This window comes from Bos grunniens, chromosome 6 (genome assembly GCF_055505025.1).
Source record: "Bos grunniens cultivar Pamir isolate PY7600 chromosome 6, Bosgru_T2T1.0, whole genome shotgun sequence".
NCBI lineage: Eukaryota > Metazoa > Chordata > Mammalia > Artiodactyla > Bovidae > Bos > Bos grunniens.
In genome coordinates this window covers 76,913,473-76,924,541 of record NC_141170.1, presented here as the reverse complement: position 1 = coordinate 76,924,541, position 11,069 = coordinate 76,913,473, and the positions used below count along the sequence as shown (strand labels likewise).

At 41.0% G+C, this 11,069-nt stretch overlaps 1 long non-coding RNA gene across 1 annotated transcript; it reads left to right on the top strand.

Annotated features, from left to right (window-relative positions):
* On the top strand, positions 1-2,064 carry LOC147370902 (uncharacterized). Its single transcript, XR_015165602.1, has 2 exons — positions 1-1,019; positions 1,140-2,064. It is a non-coding gene; the product is annotated as an uncharacterized LOC147370902 (long non-coding RNA).
* The last annotated feature ends 9,005 nt before the right edge of the window (positions 2,065-11,069 follow it).

Sequence of the window (11,069 nt, the reverse complement as noted above, 5' to 3'; positions counted from 1 at the left end):
TGCTCCAGCCCCCAAGATGGATTCACTGAGTCTGGGATAAAGGTCTTGGAATCTAATAGTTTTTAATTAAATTTTATTTCTTTAAAGCAGCTTTTGGTTTACAGAAAAGTTGGGCAAAAAGTACACAGTTTCCATACACCTCCTCTCCCCCCACCCAGTTTTCCCTGTTATTAACATCTTGCTTTAGTGTAGTACATTATTACAAATGAACCAATAATCCTGATACATCATTATTAACTGAAGTCCACAGTTTAAGATAGATAGAACTGATGGCCTTGCGAGGAGAAGGAGAAAGAGAGACAGCTCAGAGGAAAGGCCATGTGAGGACAAAGCAACTGTCTGCAAGCCAGGAAGAGCGCCTCCCCCAGAAAACAAAACCTCCTCCAACCTTGAGCTTGGACCTCCAGTCTCTAGAGCTGTGAGAAAATTAATTCCTTTTGCTCAAGCCACACAAGTCTATGGAATTTTGTTATGGCAGCCTGAGCAGACTAATACACACCCCAAGACCATGCTTTGAGAAATCACTACTGTACAGTAGAAGTAACCAAGGCACTTGCAGCATCTGGGAACTTATCAGTAATCAGAAACTGGAGCCCCATCCCAGACCTACTGAATCAGTATCCTTATTTTAACAACATCAAGTGGTTCCAGGTATGCTGATGAAAACGAGGCATGGCTCATCAAAACATTATGTTTACTGCCTCCTTGGAGGCACCCCGAGCTCACTGGGCATGAGAGGCGGCTGGTGCTATAATCATAACCAATTCACCGCATCTCCCCCGAAGTGAGATGACCCTGTTTAATTTTTGTGGCAGTCCCTCCTCAGATGGATATAATTGTTTATTGCCTCATTAGGTTTCAAGCAGCAAATACCTACAACCTTGATCATCTGACTACACCTGCAAATTGCTTTGTGATTCTTGATCTCTCTCATGATGATAATAATCGGTGAAAATAACCTACTTTGAGATCTTCACATTAAAGGGAATATGAATATGCCACAATGAGACAAAAATGAGGTAAACATTTTAGGACAGCAGGCTGACTTCTGACATTCCTGTAAGATTTCTGTATTCAGTAGATGATGTAGTCTTTACAACTCTGAAGGTAGCTCAGATTCTATTATTCCCATTTTGCAGATGAAACGAGAGCCCACGGAGAGCCCACGGAAAGTGACTTATTTGAATTTTCACAAGGAGCACAAGGTACAGCCAGGACACAAACCTCATCATCTGACATCTTTCAACACTTGGTGTTATAAGCCTTGCCAAGTTTATATAAGCTGGAGCACTGCCAAATGAACTGCAATTCTCTAAGCAGCAAAATTCAGATTTGCTCTGCAACTCTTGTCTTCAGGATAAATCCATATTATAAATGTAAAGTTATTATATTGCTTAGCTGCATTTCTCCTGACTTGTGAACTTCAGGAAATTCACTGACTGATGACATTATCTATGTGGCAGGAAAGGTGATTAGGGGATTTGCTTCGGAACAGAAATTTAGTTGAACCTGGAAGCGCTGCAACAACTTATATCTTTAATGAAGTTAATGCTGAAAAGATTTTACCTAAATTCCATCTCTCTAGGTTCTAGATTTGAATTGTATGTTCTAACTGGGGGACATGTTCAGTAAATTTCAGACCACTTTATACCTTTTATCTTTGTATTTTCTTTAATTGCTCATTGTACTGTCTTTCGGAGAAGGCAATGGCACCCCACTCCAGTACTCTTGCCTGGAAAATCCCATGGACGGAGGAGCCTGGTGGGCTGCAGTCCGTGGGGCTGCAAGAGTCAAGAAACAACTGAGCGACTTCACTTTCACTTTTCACTTTCATGCATTAGAGAAGGAAATGACAACCCACTCCCATGTTCTTGCCTGGAGAATCCCAGGGACAGGGGAGCCTGGTGGGCTGCCGTCTACGTGGTCGCACAGAGTCGGACACGACTGAAGTGACTTAGCAGCAGCAGTACCGCCTTTAGGCTAAAAACAGGCTCTTGTGGGAGTATCTGCTAGTTTATCTATTAGCAGTTTGAATGAAACTGTCCAAAAATGGTTTCACTGTAACTAAATGAACTTGTTTCTAGAGTAGTCTTCATAATCAAAAGTTGGAATTAGCTTAAAACTGAATTTCATTCCGAATCAATTATTTTCTTCAAATACCTGAATCAGATTAAGTCCTTAAAAAAGAAAAATGCGTTTCTTTATGTGTGTATGTATTTCAAAGTACTATATTATATTGCTGATAAGGAATTTAACTTGATGTGTTGAAGATTTTTTAATAGATTAACACTTTGGGGAAATACACTCAATCTTTTTGTTTTAAAATATATTAGTAAAATTAAAATTCTTTCTTAAATTAGAAATGTTTTGAGAACAGGAATCTGTATTATTCAGATTAAGGTTAAAAAAAAAAATGGCAGTTCTGAGTGTGGATAACTCAAAACTAGGTTTGACAAGCTGTCAGAATTGAACAGTGAAAGAGCTGTGCAATACTTGTCAAAATAGATGAAGGAGTTGATGCTCCAGCTCAGGCATTCGTTAACAACCTGTCAACAAATGGACAAAGGAAAAGACAAGGAAGACTTGGACCTTCAAAGGCTTGATGCCATTAGGTTTTCAGAAGACCAGAAATTTTTAGATGGGTGATATTGATGAATGGTACCGAAGAATGAAAATCTAACTGTGTTAAGATGGTGAATGCTCGTAAAACAAATATTCCCAGATTTGGGGTGTTTGTGGAAATGCAATGAAAGATACATTTCTAATAATGGAGGCAGACTAAGGTATAAGCGAGAATTCCAGGCACAGCAAGAATGGAGGACGGGAGATAAAGAGATAAGACGGTACTGCGACTGGACTACAGAGGAACAAGGTTATCGGACGTGACAAGTCATTTATATAGTCTTTCCTTTACTGATTTTTGGCAAGTGCCTAAGTTTTATTCACAGTGATTTGAATAGCTATCAAAATATTCTCCTCCATTCATTCTCATATTACCAAAGTTTAATAAAACAAAATTCATAAATTATTGGAGCAATCTTTTCCCCTTCTAGGAAAAAGAATACTTGAATTGGCAAATTAGCATAACTGCATAAGCAGCAAAAGATTATACTGGGGAAATGTTGGTGATAGATTAAATTTAATATGATCAACTCCAACATTCTTAGTAAATCAAAGTTTGGTACAATAAAATAGTCTACAGGGGTCAGACTGACAATGCACAAGTGACTAGGCATATTTCATCATCTCTCATAACTTCTTTATCTAAAGCAGGTGCTCAGCTTGTCAACCAAATCTCAAAAATGTTTATTCATTCAACAAGTATCAAGCCAGGCACTGTGTTACATAGGGAGGATCTGACAGAAGAAAAGGTAGAAAAGGTGGAGTTCCTTGCCTTCAAGAAGCTGACAATATCAGAATGGATCCATACGTAAGTATAAGTTGCAGTAAGAAGCATGACCTGTTAAAAGCACCCACAATGCACTTGGTAATTGCACGGGCAAGTGTTATTTTATCTAATCCCCACAACTGCCTAAGAGTGTATATCAGTTCGTTTTGCCATATAAAGAAACCTCCCTAAAATTTGGTGGCTTAACATAACAATCATTTATTTACCTGACAACTCTGTGGTCTGCCCACTTAGGTAGTGCTCAGCTGGGCTTCTCATGCCTCTATGGGTAGCAGTGATGTACCCATCTCACACGTCATGCAGATGGTTGGAGTTGTGGGGATAACTAGACCCTGTCCGCCTCACCAACCAGCACACTGGCCTGGATGTCCTCACTTAGCAATGACTGCAGGGTTCTTGGGCTTAGGTGCCACTGTACAGCACTTTTTAAGTCTCTGCTTGGGACACACTTACCACTGTCCTATTGGCCATATCAAGTCACAAAGCTGGCCCAGATTCAAGGGGTTAAAGAAGAATATACCTCCTTTAATGGAGGAAATGATGAAGTCATATTACAAAAGGCTATGTACAGGAGGGAAAGAATGCGTGACCACCATCTCATTTGGCTTTAGGAAAGTACTATTCATATCTCATGAGCCACAGAGGGGTTAAAAGACTATTCCAAGCTTATCGAGCTAGTGACAGTGCCAGGATTCAAACTGAGCAGTCTGACTCGATAGCCAATAAGTGTACCCAATACACTCTAGTACAGGTGCCTCACAAGCATGACTCATGTGCTGTGGGAAGATTCGGGAAAAGCCCCTAACTCAATCTTGGGTATTAGAGACACTTTCCCAGAAGAACTAGTATCAAATTTAAATCCTAATGGACAAGGATGAATTAGTCATATGAAGAGGAAGGAAGGAAGGAACATTCCTTGTAAAGGTGACCACATATGCAAAGTACTAGAGGTTGGGAAAGTTAAGGTAGAGAGGGCTACAAATAGTTCCCCAGGCTGGAGGACTGAGATCTAAGCTCTATGACAGGAGTGGGTAACTTTGGCAGAATTGTAAATTTCTTAAAACCAAACTGTGGGTTCACTTTAATCAGAGACATTGGCAGCCCACTAAAAGGTTCAATCCAGAGATTAATAGGTTTAGATTTTTGACTTTGTATTCATCACTCTGGTGGCCATGAAGAGAAAGGATTAGACTGGGCCCCACTGAAAGTAGGAAGATTATTTGCAAGATTATCTGCAGTGACCAGACAAAAGAGTACAAAGGCCTGAACTAGAACAGAGGCCAGTGTGGATGAGGAAAGACCCACTGGAAAAACATTTAGAGGACAGGACATGAGGCCAAGAAAATGTGACAAAGGCATCATGACAACACAGTTTTTGGTTTAGATGCTGTTTGGATGATGGTACCATTGTCTGAACTGTGAAGTCACAAACTGAAGATATTTCAGGGACGGGAGGGTAGGATGTCTTTTGATTTGCATGTGTTGAGTTTTACATGTCTACAGGACTACATTTAAATTAATATATCCACTGTGAGGCAGGAATGAGCCTTGAATTTCAGCATATAATAAACTGAACAAGTCCCAAATAATCACAACATGGAGCGGGTGCAGTGGAGGGAAGGAGCATTTTCTAATTCCACCTCACCCCACCCCATCACTCCTCCGTAGACAACTGTTGTTAGTTTGCCCCACTGAAGCACTGAGACTAGCCACAGGATTGGAGTCAATTTTTAAATGTAATTTATCAGAATTTTGTCCAACCCTGTGCCGTGGAAATCAAGAAAAGAATTTCCCAAAGAGGTAGTGACTACAGTAACAAGCAATAACAAGACGTCAAGCTCACTGAAACCTGAAATAACTTATCCATTGTATTTAGGACCAAGGAGATCATTAGTGACCTTTTTACAAGAGTTAACAAACAACTCCTTCTTCATATATTTAAGCCTGCTTTTTGAAAATAAACATCATTTTATTTTTCAGGATAAAGTTATGCATGATTGGTATTTCCAGGTAATAATGAGCTACCATTTTGAACACCTATCATTATGTCAAATTCTGTAATAGGCACTTTTTATTATGTCTAATGACTACCTACAATGTAGCAGATTTTCCTTCCGTTTGATAAATGAGGATACCCATGGTTAGTTAGAATGGTGATCTGAGATCACAAGTCTGATCACCAGCAAAGCCAACATGCAGACTCAGAAATTACAAATTCACAGACCTTGCTTTTTCACTACATTGTAGTCTCTGTGGAGTTTCTATGACACAAGAGGGCAGGAATACATAAATGGTATCTGCTAAGGATCTCCTTTTAATCAGTTGTTCCAACTCTGTCTCCCTTCACAATTTTAATTGGCATTTCTAAACCTCAGCATTCTAAGCATCCTCTGGCTTTACTCGTGGAAATGTTGCAATAAGTAATAAGAAGGTCAGAAACTGAAGACAGGATGAGGATAAAGAAGAGGTACTGGTACAGACTGGATGAAGCTCCAGCTGGATCAAGACTGCTGGGAGAAATATTAATAACCTCAGATATGCAGATGACACCACTCTAATGGCAGAAAGCAAAGAGGAACTAAAGAGTCTCTTGATGAAGGTGAAAGAAGAGAGTGAACAAACTGGCTTAAAACTCAACATTCAGAAAACTAGGATCCTGCCATCTAATCCCATAACTTCAAGGCAAATAGATGGGAAAACAATAGAAAGAGTGACAGATTTTATTTTCTTGGGTTCCAAAATCACTGTGGATGGTGACTGCAGCCATAAAATTAAAAGACGCTTGCTCCTTGGAAGAAAAGCTGTGATGAACCTAGACAGCATATTAAAAAAGCAGAGATATCACTTTGCTGACAAAGGTCTGTATAGTCAAAGCTATGGCTTTTCCAGTAGTCACGTACGGATGTGAGAGTTGGACCAGAAAGAAGGCTGAGCACCAAAGAACTGATGCTTTTGAACTGTGGTGCTGGAGAAGACTCTTGAGAGTCCTTTGGACAGCAAGGAGGTCAAACCAGTCAATCCTAAAGGAAATCAACCCTGAATATTCATTGGAAGGATTGATGTGAAGCTGAAACTCCAATACCCTGACCACCTGGTGTGAAGACCCATCTCATTGGAAAAGACCCTGATGCTGGGAAAAGTTGAAGGCAGGAGGAGAAGTGGGTGATAGATGATGAGATGGTTGGGTGGCATCACCAACTCAATGCACATGAGTTAGAGCATACTCCAGGAGATAGTGAAGGATAGGGAAGCTTGGTATGTATGCTGCAGTCCCTGGGGTCACCAAAAGTTGGACATGACTGAGCAACTGAACAGTAAAACTGGTGTCTTACCCTTTTTTTTTCCTGAAAAAGGGAAGACTAGATGGATGGTAGGCAATGCCTCTTGCTTGTGATTTCCAAGCCACGGCAGTTACTGAAACCAGCATTTGACAATGGGGCCAGTTCAACAGTTCAATACCAGCCTCCATCTAAAACTAGTCAGAGTGGAACAAGTTCATTTACATAGGGACTGAGAAAACCCGCCAAAGGGGACTTCTGAAGTGGACTGGCGAGAGGACTCGAAATTTTTTGGACCTAGAAAGCCCATGACTGAGCTCCTTTTAACGCAGTTCTTGCGCTTGTAGGTTTAGGCATTTTGATGGCATCTAAAGGGTGAAGGGTATGTAGTGAGTAAAAGATAACCCATAACACGGAGTATTCCTTCTTGCATAACAAACCTTAATACAATTTAGGTAATGCAAAGCCATGTTTGGTGGAAAAATGAATTTCTTTTAAAACTAAGAGATAAAGATTTAAAAAATAGCCTTTTCTGGACACATGTGGCAGACACTTAAAAATATATGTATATATATTATATTATATACATCATATATATATATATATTATATATTATCATAAATTATCTCTTTAATACTTATATAAGGAAAGTGTTAGTCACTCAATCATGTCCAACTCTTTGAGACCCCATGTACAGCAGCCCCCTATGCTCCTCTGTCTATGGAATTCTCCAGGCAAGAATGCTGAAGTGGGTATTCCCTTCTCCAGGGGATCTTCCTCACCCACAGACTCACAGACTCACCCATCCTGATAGATAGCAGATAATGGTTATATGAGGAAGGCAGTACCAACTGCCCATTTTACAGAAGAATACTCTGAGGTAAAGAGAGATAAAACTCAAGAGAAAGGGGATATATGTATACTCATGGCTGATTAAGGGCTTTCCAGGTGGCACTGGTGATAAAGAACCCACCTGCCAATGCAGGTTAGACATAAGAGTTTGGAAGATCCCCTGGAAGAGGATGCACAGCAACCCACTCCAGTACTCTTGCCTGGAGAATCCCTTAGACAGAGGAGCCTGGCAGGCTGCAGTTCAGAGTGCTGCACAGAGTTGGCCAGGACTGCAGTGACTTAGCACACATGCACGCACAGCTGATTAAACTTGTTGTACAGCAGAAACCAACAGAACATCATAAAAAATTATCCTACAATTGAAAAAAAATTTTAAAAGAGAGATAAAACATCTTACCAATGCTATTGGCTCCTCTGGGCAGTTGATAATCTGGGACTATCAGCTAAGGAGGATAAATAAAAATGAGCCCCAAAATAAAAGTCTAAAGATCATTAATAAAACATATCAGGGCAAGAATAATCAAAGTATAAAAGGAGAAGGCTGCTGCATCTGAAAAGAAATCCCCAGGGGTAGCAGAGAAAACTGGACCAACATTTGGGTTTCCAAAGGGAAACGGTAACCAGGCCCAGAGTGAGATGAGTTGGTGTTTACATTCACCGGTTATATTTGTATGAGTTTTCACATCTGTAAGATGGGAGTAGCAAGTCTTCTCTGCAGTGAAGTGAGATTTAAATGTGATGGTGTGTGGAAAAGACCCCAGTAATTTGCATGTTTTTACATGTTAGATCTTAGAACAATTTAGAATACTCCATCTGTCCAATGAATTAAAAGCCTCGGAGGCCTAACAGTAAGTATCATCAAAAGAATAAATGTTAATGAGACAGTTTGGGATGCAAGGTGAACATGAGAACATTATTGTTTTTAATTAATAGAAACTGAGCTAATGGTACCTCATCATGGATCAGTAACTAAGCAGATGGTCAATGTAAAACATAATCATTGTTTTTGGTAACTAACCCAAATGCAATGGTTTTATATTGTTAGAAATGAGTATAAACCATACTTTGGACTAAAGGTCATTTTCTGATAATGAACAGCAGTGCACAAAATTATAATAGAGTCAAAAGGCATGATGTGAGCGGTCTGAGAGGAAAAGGTGCAGAGTTCTTCATGGCGCAGAGTAAAGTTAGGCTAAGGCACCCTTTCTTTGCCTCATTTCTTGCTCCCTCTCTCAAAGTACTTTGTTCCTTTCTTACTTAGGATTTATCATAAATTGTAAATAATTTATGTGCATTTGTTTAGTGACCGTCTCCCAACACGCACACAGTTGTAGTCTCCAAGAGGACTGGAATTACTGTAATTACATTTGGTTTTTGGAAAAGTGTATATTTGACGCCAGCCTCAGTGCCTAACTCAAAATGTATACTCAATTTGAAAAAAAAAAAAATCTGCTGAATAAAAGGACAAATGATGCATTGTTGGTTCCCGGTTATCTTTTTCCGCTACTCCTCAGGGCACAGTGCACAGTCAAGAACATTTCACTGCTTTCATGCTTTGGAAGCTTCCCTGAAGCATTTGTGAGAGTGATCTGCCTTCTACCTGTGGGTGCAGCAGGGGAGAGGGGTTGTGCGGTGCTGGCCTCTGAAGCTATTCAGGGAGGAGAAAGCAGCACTCACAGAGATATTAAAACCCCAGTGCCCCAACTGAGGCATGCTCAGGTCAACCTGTAGGTGTAGGTGACTCTCTCTGTGCTTCGTGCTAAATCCCTTCAGTCATGTTCAACTCTTGACTGTGGCCCACCAGGCTCCTCTGTCCATGGGGTTCTCCCAGAAAGAATACTGGAGTGGGTTGTCATACCCTCCTCAAGGGTATCTTCCTGACTCAGGGATCGAACCCACGTCTTTTATGTCTCTTGCATTGGCAAGTGTGTTCTCTATCACTAGCACCACCACTCGCTAAGTTTCAGGTTCTCTTTGGCCTTCCTGTTGTCTGGTGGACGCTGCAGACTGTCCTCTCTAAGTAGTTATCAATGGCCACTCTCTTCTGAGGTGGCTGCCCAGTTGGTTAAGATGCACACAATAACGGTTCTCACTCATAAGCCCAGATAGATGAAAGACAAAGACTCTAGGTGAAGTTCAAAAGGTGACTTTGACCTTGAACTCAGGAGCAATGCCCTCCACACCTGTCTTAGTTTACCTGATACATTCAGACCACTTTTCAGGACTGATAACTCAAATGTACTCTCTGTTAATCCCTTCCTCCAGGATTTGGCCCAGGATGTATATCCTTGCCCTTATTTTCTTCTTTCTAACACTGAAACCTGATGGACAATCATAACAGTTCTGAACACAACTAGGCCAAATGCTCAGCAGCAGGAAAATCAGATCTCTGTTCCTCAAGAGAAACACAAAGGATTGTCTCCCAAAGTAGTGAATACAGTACGATTGCTCACAGTAGTGTGAGATTGCTGTTGCTACTAAGTCGCTTCAGTCGTGTCCAACTCTGTGCGACCCCGTAGACGGCAGCCCACCAGGCTCCCCCGTCCCTGGGATTCTCCAGGCAAGAACACTGGAGTGGGTTGCCATTGCCTTCTCCAGTGTGAGATTAGATGATAGCATAAATGTGTGTGTTACCTACCAGGGAGATCAGTGCACCCCATCTGTACCCCAATAGACCAAGTGACTATGAAAGTGAAAGTGAAGTCACTCAGTCGTGTCCGACTCTTTGCATCCCCATAGACTGTAGCCTACCAGGCTCCTCTGTCCAAGGGATTTTCCAGGCAATAGTACTGGAGTGGATTGTCATTTCCTTCTCCAGGGGATCTTCCCAACCCAGGGCTCGAACCTGGGTCTTCCACATTGCAGACAGATGCTTTACTGTCTGAGCCACCAGGGAAGTAAGTGACTATAATATACCAAAAATACAATAAAGAAGAAAAGGAAAGGAAGGAAGGAAGAAGGAAGCTAGCTGCAAATTCCATTGTGCTTCCCGTATTTTCATTTACCCCTCAGATGAGGGAACAATCACTAGAACCATCATCAGAAGGTATAAAAGATCAGATTATCTTCAGGGCTAAATGCAAATCTGTATTTCTTGGGGAGCAGGCTCATCTCAGGAATATTTTGAAAAAAAGATCAATTAATGTCCACACTGTGATTTCTTTCCATTTGCCTGAGGTTTTGTATCGATCTACTCTAAAAATTCTTACGGGCATGCCACAAGGTAATGCAAGGCCGGCTGCCCATGTCTCATTAGATATGATTAGGTAGATTTTCTGACACTATTTGGGGATGAGAACTGAAGCCCTGTTTTCTAAGACACATGTTTGCTGCATCCAAGCTTTTCTCCCTTCAGTTTTGTACTGAGGTTCTGCTCGTTCTGCACTAAGGTTCTGAACTTATTGTAGATAAGTTCACCTGAGCTTAATAGCTAGTTTTAGAGCCTGGAAGTAAAAGTCAAAGTGTTAGTTACTTAGTCATGCTCAACTCTTCGTGACCCCATGGGCTGTAGCCCACCAGGCTTCTCTGTG